Here is a 7,381-nt window from a genome sequence, read left to right as displayed (position 1 = left end):
CTGAGTTGATCTTCTATGTCAGCAGCACTAAATTGTTTCGGGGGATCTTGTCTCGGGCTCACCGTTAAAGTTCAAACTTTTTCTCCACGCATGGTTAGCATGCAAGAATCAGCGGTGACTGACATATACGACTTTATTTGTTACATGCATTGAAGGAGTGTCTTCATTACAAGTCGGGCATGCCTTGTAGCACTGCCCGCTCCAACCAGATAGACTACTACGAGCTGGAAAGTCATTTAAGGTCCATAATAGCACCGCCTTCATTGTGAAGAATGTGTTTGTCGCCGCGTCTTTAGTACGTACGCCTTCTTGCCACAAATGCTTAAGCTCACACACCAAGGGCTTAAGGAAAACGTCCATGTCCTTTCCGGGTGATTTAGGGCCAGGAATTAGCAAGAATAACAAGAATGAGGACTCTTTCATGCATAGCCATGGAGGCAAATAGTATGTGGTGGGTACAACTGGCCACGTGCTATGAGCCAAAGACATGTTACCAAGTGGATTGAAATTGTTAGTTGCAAGCCCTAGGCGAACATTTTGAGGTTCCCTAGAGAAAATAAGGTACTTTTTATCAAATTCTTTCCATGAAGATCCATCGACAGGATGACGCATCATACCATCTTCTGATCGTCCGGTACTGTGCCATATCATTTCTTTTGCCGTGTTCCTCGAACAATACAAACGTCTTAGTCTGGGGTCAAAGGAAACTATCGTAACACCTTGTGAGGTACCTTTTTACCCTTTGTTTTTGTATCAACCCACCGACTCTCGTTACAAACAGGACAATTCTGCAACGATTGGTATTCTGCCCAGAAGAGAGCACAGTCATTTTTGCACACATCTATCGACTCATACCCCATGCCAATCTTCTTTAATGTCTTTTTCGCTTCATAATGAGAAGCGGGAATCTTGTTGCCTTCTGGATGTGAAGATTGCAATAGCTCGAAGAGCTCATCAAGCGAACTATTAGTCCATTTGTTTTTCACCTTTATATGCATAAGCTTTGTTAAAAAGTTGAGGGAAGAAAACTTGGTACAACCAGGATATAATTCTGACTGGGCTTCTTTTAACAACTCTTCAAAATCATCACGGACATCGCTACCGAGTCCCTATCATCAACGTTGGTATCCTCTTCCCTACGCTCATTCATAACGTCTTCGATAACGTCAGCCATATCGTTAGTTTGCGTAATCTCGTCTACAATCACAACGGGAGGAATTAAACTTTCGTCATGATAGATCCACTCAGTATACGTCCGACAAAATCCATATGCACGTATATGACCTTTCATAGTTTTGTAAGGTATTACTAAAGAATTCTGACATTTTTAACACGCACATCTTACAAAGCCTCTGCTATCAACTTGCTTTTTGTACATCTCGATAAAAGACTGGAGTCCTTGCTGATACTCATTTGATCTAATGCTTGGATTGGGGTAATCCAATTTTTATCGGCGGACATGATCATACAACTGAAACATAATTTAGGGTTTCAGGCTACGGGAAAATATTGGAAGATTGTTTAGACGGCCGATTGAGTATTTACAAGGGTAGGCTGCTAAACCCACCTTTTGAATACTTTATCTCATATGTGAATATGTGTTATACGATTGTTTGTTTATGAAAAATTCGGCAGCTCCCAAGTATATATATATATATATATATATATATACCCGAGGAGCAAAAGGAAAATGACAACCGAATCTTTCTTAAATGAACAATCATATAATACACATTCACATCCTAAATGAAATAAAGCATTCAAAAGGCAGTCCCAAAATGAAGACAACCCAAAATTGATTTCTAAATCAATTTTGGGCGGGTATTCTAAGTTTGTGATGAGTAAAATGAGTGGCCCGCAGCATGAGATTCTCATGGTTCTTTGATAAGTTATGATTTACATGGTGGACTTTATAATAATTTCATTACACTAGTATATTTGAATATTAAAATAATAAGTAAACTTTGAATACTTGAATAATATTTAAATAATCGGCACCTTTGTTTATAAAATAATATTTGAATAATAAAATAATAATATTTGAATAATATTTAAATAATCATCACCGTTGTTTATAAACACAAATCAGTTCTAATTAACAGGGGTGTTCGTGGTCCAGTTTTGACGGTTTCTAGATCAAAATGTGAACCAAACCATTAATCACAGTCTTTCATTGAATATAACTAACAAATATAGAATAATGCATTACTTCATCAGGTAAATGCATAACTAAATGAAAAGGGAAATACCTAATAGATTATATGGTTTACCTTCTCGAGAAACCACTTTGGAAATTTAGTTTTAACGTCATTTTGGGGATGTTCATATCTGAATTCACTAAGTCGACGACAAAAATATAGACCCAATAAGGAAAGAGAAAATACTTAATTGATTATAAAAAGTTAAAGAGATGAGTGCTTACTTCATATAGTCCCTAACTTCTTGACAGCTATCGAGGACAAACCATTCGAAATTGACCTTCTCATTGATAGTAAGATATTTGATCTTCTTGGCTAGCCAGGCGACATTTAGACTCAAACACCCACAACTTAGTTTTTTTGACAACGGCATCTTCGTTTCTGTCGGGGCGATTGAACCGAGTTTGAACATCTCGAAGATACATCGAACAAAATGATAGAGCCTCTTCAGCAACATAACCTTCAGCTATAGAACCTTCTGGCCTTGCCTTGTTTCTAACATAATGTTTTAGTTTTTTCATATACCTTTCAAATGGATACATCCATCTCATACAGACTGGACCTCCACGAAGTGCTTCATCTGGTAAATGCAAAACTAAATGAACCATAATGTCAAAAAACGCCGGAGGATATGTCAACCTAACTTGCATAATATCAAAAGAATGGCTTTCTTTGCTTTCTTCATATCATCTACCAATAGTGTTCTTGAACAAAGCAGCTTAAAGAACGTGTAAAGGTCTACTATAGGCGTATAAATATCTTTGGTCAAAAACCCTCGAAAACCAATCAGTAACAAGCGTTGCATGAGAATATGACAATCATGAGATTTCAACCCAGTAATGTTAGAGTTGTTATCTATGACTCTCTTGCTCATATTAGATCCAAACCCATCCGGCAGTTTAACATCTTTTATAAATTGACAGAAAAGCTTTCGATCACCGACCTTTAGTGAGTATTTTGGGTGGGGCCTATAAAACTTGTTACCCTTTCGTTCCAACCATTGTGTTCTTCGAATATTTAGATTTTTCAACTCGACTCGTGCATTTGCCGTGTCTTTGGTTTTATCGTTCATTAGAAGAGTACCCAGTAAACTATCACACACATTTTTTTACTATATGCAGATAATGTGACTAAAAATTACAATTACTATAAATATATAGATTTGCATACTTAGTAGGAAAAATCAAGATAATGTTGGAACGGAAAAAAGAAGAAAACATTACAAAAGTCCATAAATTTAGCATTAAGATTTATACTATTAAAAATTTAAAAGTAAGTTCTCAGATTACCTTTACTTGAGCTTTGACTCTCAAAAGTCGAACCAAAACCAAGTATTAGGCTAGAACCTTTTAACAAAAAACTTTTTTGAATTTTAAAACATTCCAAATTAGTCTTTTGTTCTCAAACTAACACGAAATCAAAATAACTTAAAACCTAGCTGACTTTTTACTAAAATAAAAGTCAATAGCACACTAATCTTTGATTTGTAGCCAAATGAACCTAACGCATTGAATTTTGAGACAAAATTACCATTTCATACTTATATCAAATTGCCAATCTGGGGCTGCTACTGATTAAGTTTGACACATAATTTTTTAAATTACTTTAAACTGATTTTAGCTCAATTATGTATGTTCAACTATGTTCAATTATGTTCGGTTGTTATGTTCATGAGCCATTTGTTTATACTGTTAATGAATGAACACAAAAAAAAAAATCACGCTCTTTATGTTGAATTGTTCGTTTCAATCGTTTAAATAGTTAAAGTCAGACGAACAAACATGAAAACACTCTGTTTGTGTTCGTTTACAAGCCAAGCTTAGCAATTAGTCACAAATTTTAGATTTTACTTGGCGTAAATAACCATCTCCATTGCAATTAAATATACACATTATTACTGGTAAGTCAAACAACTGATTGTTAACTTTATAAACATTAAGAATGTATAAACCCTATCTGCCCTAACCTGAGCTTGGCAGCCCATATCTTCCCAGCATTATATCTACTAGTTCATCCAAATCTTCGTTTTTCCCATATCAGATTTCGTTTTTAATATGACAGATACCCCTTTTGTGCAAAGAACTCCCAAATGTGTTAACTTCATAATTAGCACCATGTAATACCCATAATACCATAAGAAAATTCCAAAAGCAAGCATGACTAGTATATAAATAATAATAATAATCGAGCAATTATAAATTTCGTTTTCAAATTTGATACAATAATATCCATGTTTGACAATCATTATATTTCTTTCTTTGTTAAATCTAATTAGAGCATTTGCCTTTTGCTTCAACTAATAAGAACCCTACTTAAGATAAAAATAGCGATAACAAACCGTAAATGGGTCACAAAAATGAATCTTCCTACTCATAAAATTACCTAAATTAGCGACTAAATCAGCATGCTATTTTTACATATGAATTGAAAATTAAGGGAATACAAGAACATTTAACATTTTTACCTATATTTAACATTGGACAAAATAACTCAATTTGTTAAATATTGGAATCCAACTAGCCTTTATATTATTTAATAACCGTAACGGCATTATTAGTTATTGGCACAAGAGCTTTGTAAGCAACTAGTTATGACCTATCTTTCTTGGCAATTGCCAAAATGTGATTTGTCACTTATACATATATCAGAAGTTGAATACTAGGTTTAATTTAAAAGAGCCCATCATAGTTGAAAGCCGAGCGCCAAGTTGAAATATGTTATCGTCATTTGAAAAACACTACTGAAGACAATATTTGGTGAAAGTTTATTTAATTTGAAAGAAATAATTCAACTTGGCCATGGTTTCCAACCATCCTCTTTCGTGACATTTGTCAATATTAATTTTCATTTATTTAGTACAAAATGTTTGCCATTTGTAAAACTAAAACGTTGAAAGTTTTTTTAAAAAAGTGACGGCTTATCTGAAATAAAAAGTGACGGACAAACATTCAATGTAAAACAAGTTAACGAAGGGGAAAATCATGAATAGAGCCTTTTATTTTTGACAAAACTAAAAAGTTGTAATAGACATTAGTTATTGACTGAAGATGAATTTTTTAATTCAACTAGACCCTGACCATGACCAACCTTTTTGGTGTGAACATGCAGGTGAAGGTTTCATTTGACTGAAATATTGAAATAATCAAAGATGGTGTGATATAACGTCGCATATTTTGCAGTATAAATAGAGTTGATGTGTTTAGCATTTGTCACACAACCTGAATTTTGAATACGTACCTCTCTGATCACAAAAGTCTTTCAATTAATTATGGAATCATCAGCAGCAGCGGAAACTCCGAAATCTCAGCTATCCTTGCCCTTGAGAACACGAATTGTACTATCGGCAATAGACCTTGCAATCGACCCACTTCTCCGGGATGACGGCACGGTGCCCCGCGGTCTTCTCAATCTCGTGGACTTTCAGATCCCGGCATTGTCCATACCCGTCAACGGTGTCAAGACACACGATGTCATGGTGGATCCAACTCGCAATCTCTGGTTCCGTGTATTTGTCCCCACGCAATACGCTGAAGAAGATCTCCCGGTGATGGTGTACTTTCACGGCGGTGGATATATTTTCCTCTCCCCGGATGTGGCGATATTAGACTATGTGGGCCGCAAGTTCGCGAGCGAATTGCGTGCCATTGTTGTTTCTGTCGACTACCGTCTTGCACCAGAGAACCGACACCCTTCCCAACATGACGATGGGTTTGATGTGCTGAAATTTCTGGACAATGAAGATAACCGGTCAAAATGGCTGCCGGAGAATGCCAGCATTTCACGGTGCTTTATCGTCGGTGATAGCGCTGGCGGACACCTAGCTCATCATGTGACTCTAAGAGCCTACCAATTCAAATTCCAGCAACTCCAGGTACGACTTAACTATATATATGTATACATATGCTACTGGATTCATGCATTATTATCCGTATATAAACATATCTAATTTCCTAGTTTGAAAAATCAACAACTTCGTATCTTTCTAATTGAAGCATCGTACACACGTAAGTTGTATTTTGTAAGAAATTAAGAAGAAATGAGTGATCTAAAATCCAACAACAAATACCACCCGCATGATTGCTGATGAACAGTATGATGGCTTGTAGGTAATTGGGCTAGTGGCGATCCAACCGTTTCTCGGCGGGGAGGAGCGAACAGATTCTGAAATACGGATGGATGGATCAGTACCTCTCGTGACAATGAAGCGGACCGATTGGTTTTGGAACGCGTTCATGCCCCTAGGTGAACCCTTCAACCGAGACCATCCTATCATCAATGTTACCGGGCCCAATGCCGTGGACATATCCAAAATGGATTTTCCCGCGACAATGGTGGTCGCGGCTGGGTTTGATACCCTCCGGGACCGACATATAAGGTACCACCAGTGGCTCAAGAAGTCCGGGAAGGAAGCGTACTTGATTGACTACCCAAACACATTTCATGAGTTCTTTCTCTTCTCGGAGTTGCCAGAATCCGATCAACTTACGTTAGATATGATGGACTTCATTAACAAGGTCTTAAATAAGGTATTGACGAAAAGCCTCCAAACACTAAACATTTTGTTTATGCTAATTTGTTTATGTATTTTATAATATTCATTTTAATGGCAAATTATAACCTTTGTTTATTGCTTTTAGGTTTAGAAGATCTACAATGACATGGAGCTTATGAAATGGCGAATAATATGATGAACTTTAATTCATTATTTGTATGTTATTTCGTTTAATTATTTTTTTTATTTTGAAATAAATACAAGTTGCTTTATGTTGAAATATTGTTAATATGTAATTCATTATTACCTTCTTCTTTTGTATTAGTGAGTTAATTTAATTTGTACGCAATGGAATTTTTAGTGTTGTTTAACCCTCTATTGTATTAATATCACTAGACATGTGTTCGTGTGATGTGACGGGGAACAAAAATCCTATTAATTATGTAACAATTATGGATGTTCAAAGTTTGTTTGAAACCTTTAAAATGTTTAAACCAATCATCATTTTTGGTCAGCCGGTGTTCAAACCATAGCAAACGGTCTTGTTTATGGTTTATACCGAAAATCGGCCATATAAAACCGGACCGGACGGTAAACTTATTATTTAAGCTCAATGTGTGAAACCAAACTATTAGTAGCGATTCAGTTTAAATATTCAACAGTTCAGTCTCCGTTTTCATTGAAAAGAAAT

At 35.8% G+C, this 7,381-nt stretch overlaps 1 pseudogene; it reads left to right on the top strand.

The window, feature by feature from the left end:
* The first annotated feature begins 5,466 nt into the window (after positions 1-5,466).
* On the top strand, positions 5,467-6,841 carry LOC143533492 (putative carboxylesterase 18 pseudogene; annotated as a pseudogene).
* The last annotated feature ends 540 nt before the right edge of the window (positions 6,842-7,381 follow it).

This window comes from Bidens hawaiensis, unplaced genomic scaffold (genome assembly GCF_021521415.1).
Source record: "Bidens hawaiensis isolate Kalapana, Puna unplaced genomic scaffold, B.hawaiensis_p1.1 tig00000760_1, whole genome shotgun sequence".
Taxonomy (NCBI): Eukaryota; Viridiplantae; Streptophyta; class Magnoliopsida; order Asterales; family Asteraceae; genus Bidens; species Bidens hawaiensis.
This window is presented reverse-complemented; position numbering and strand designations above follow the sequence as displayed.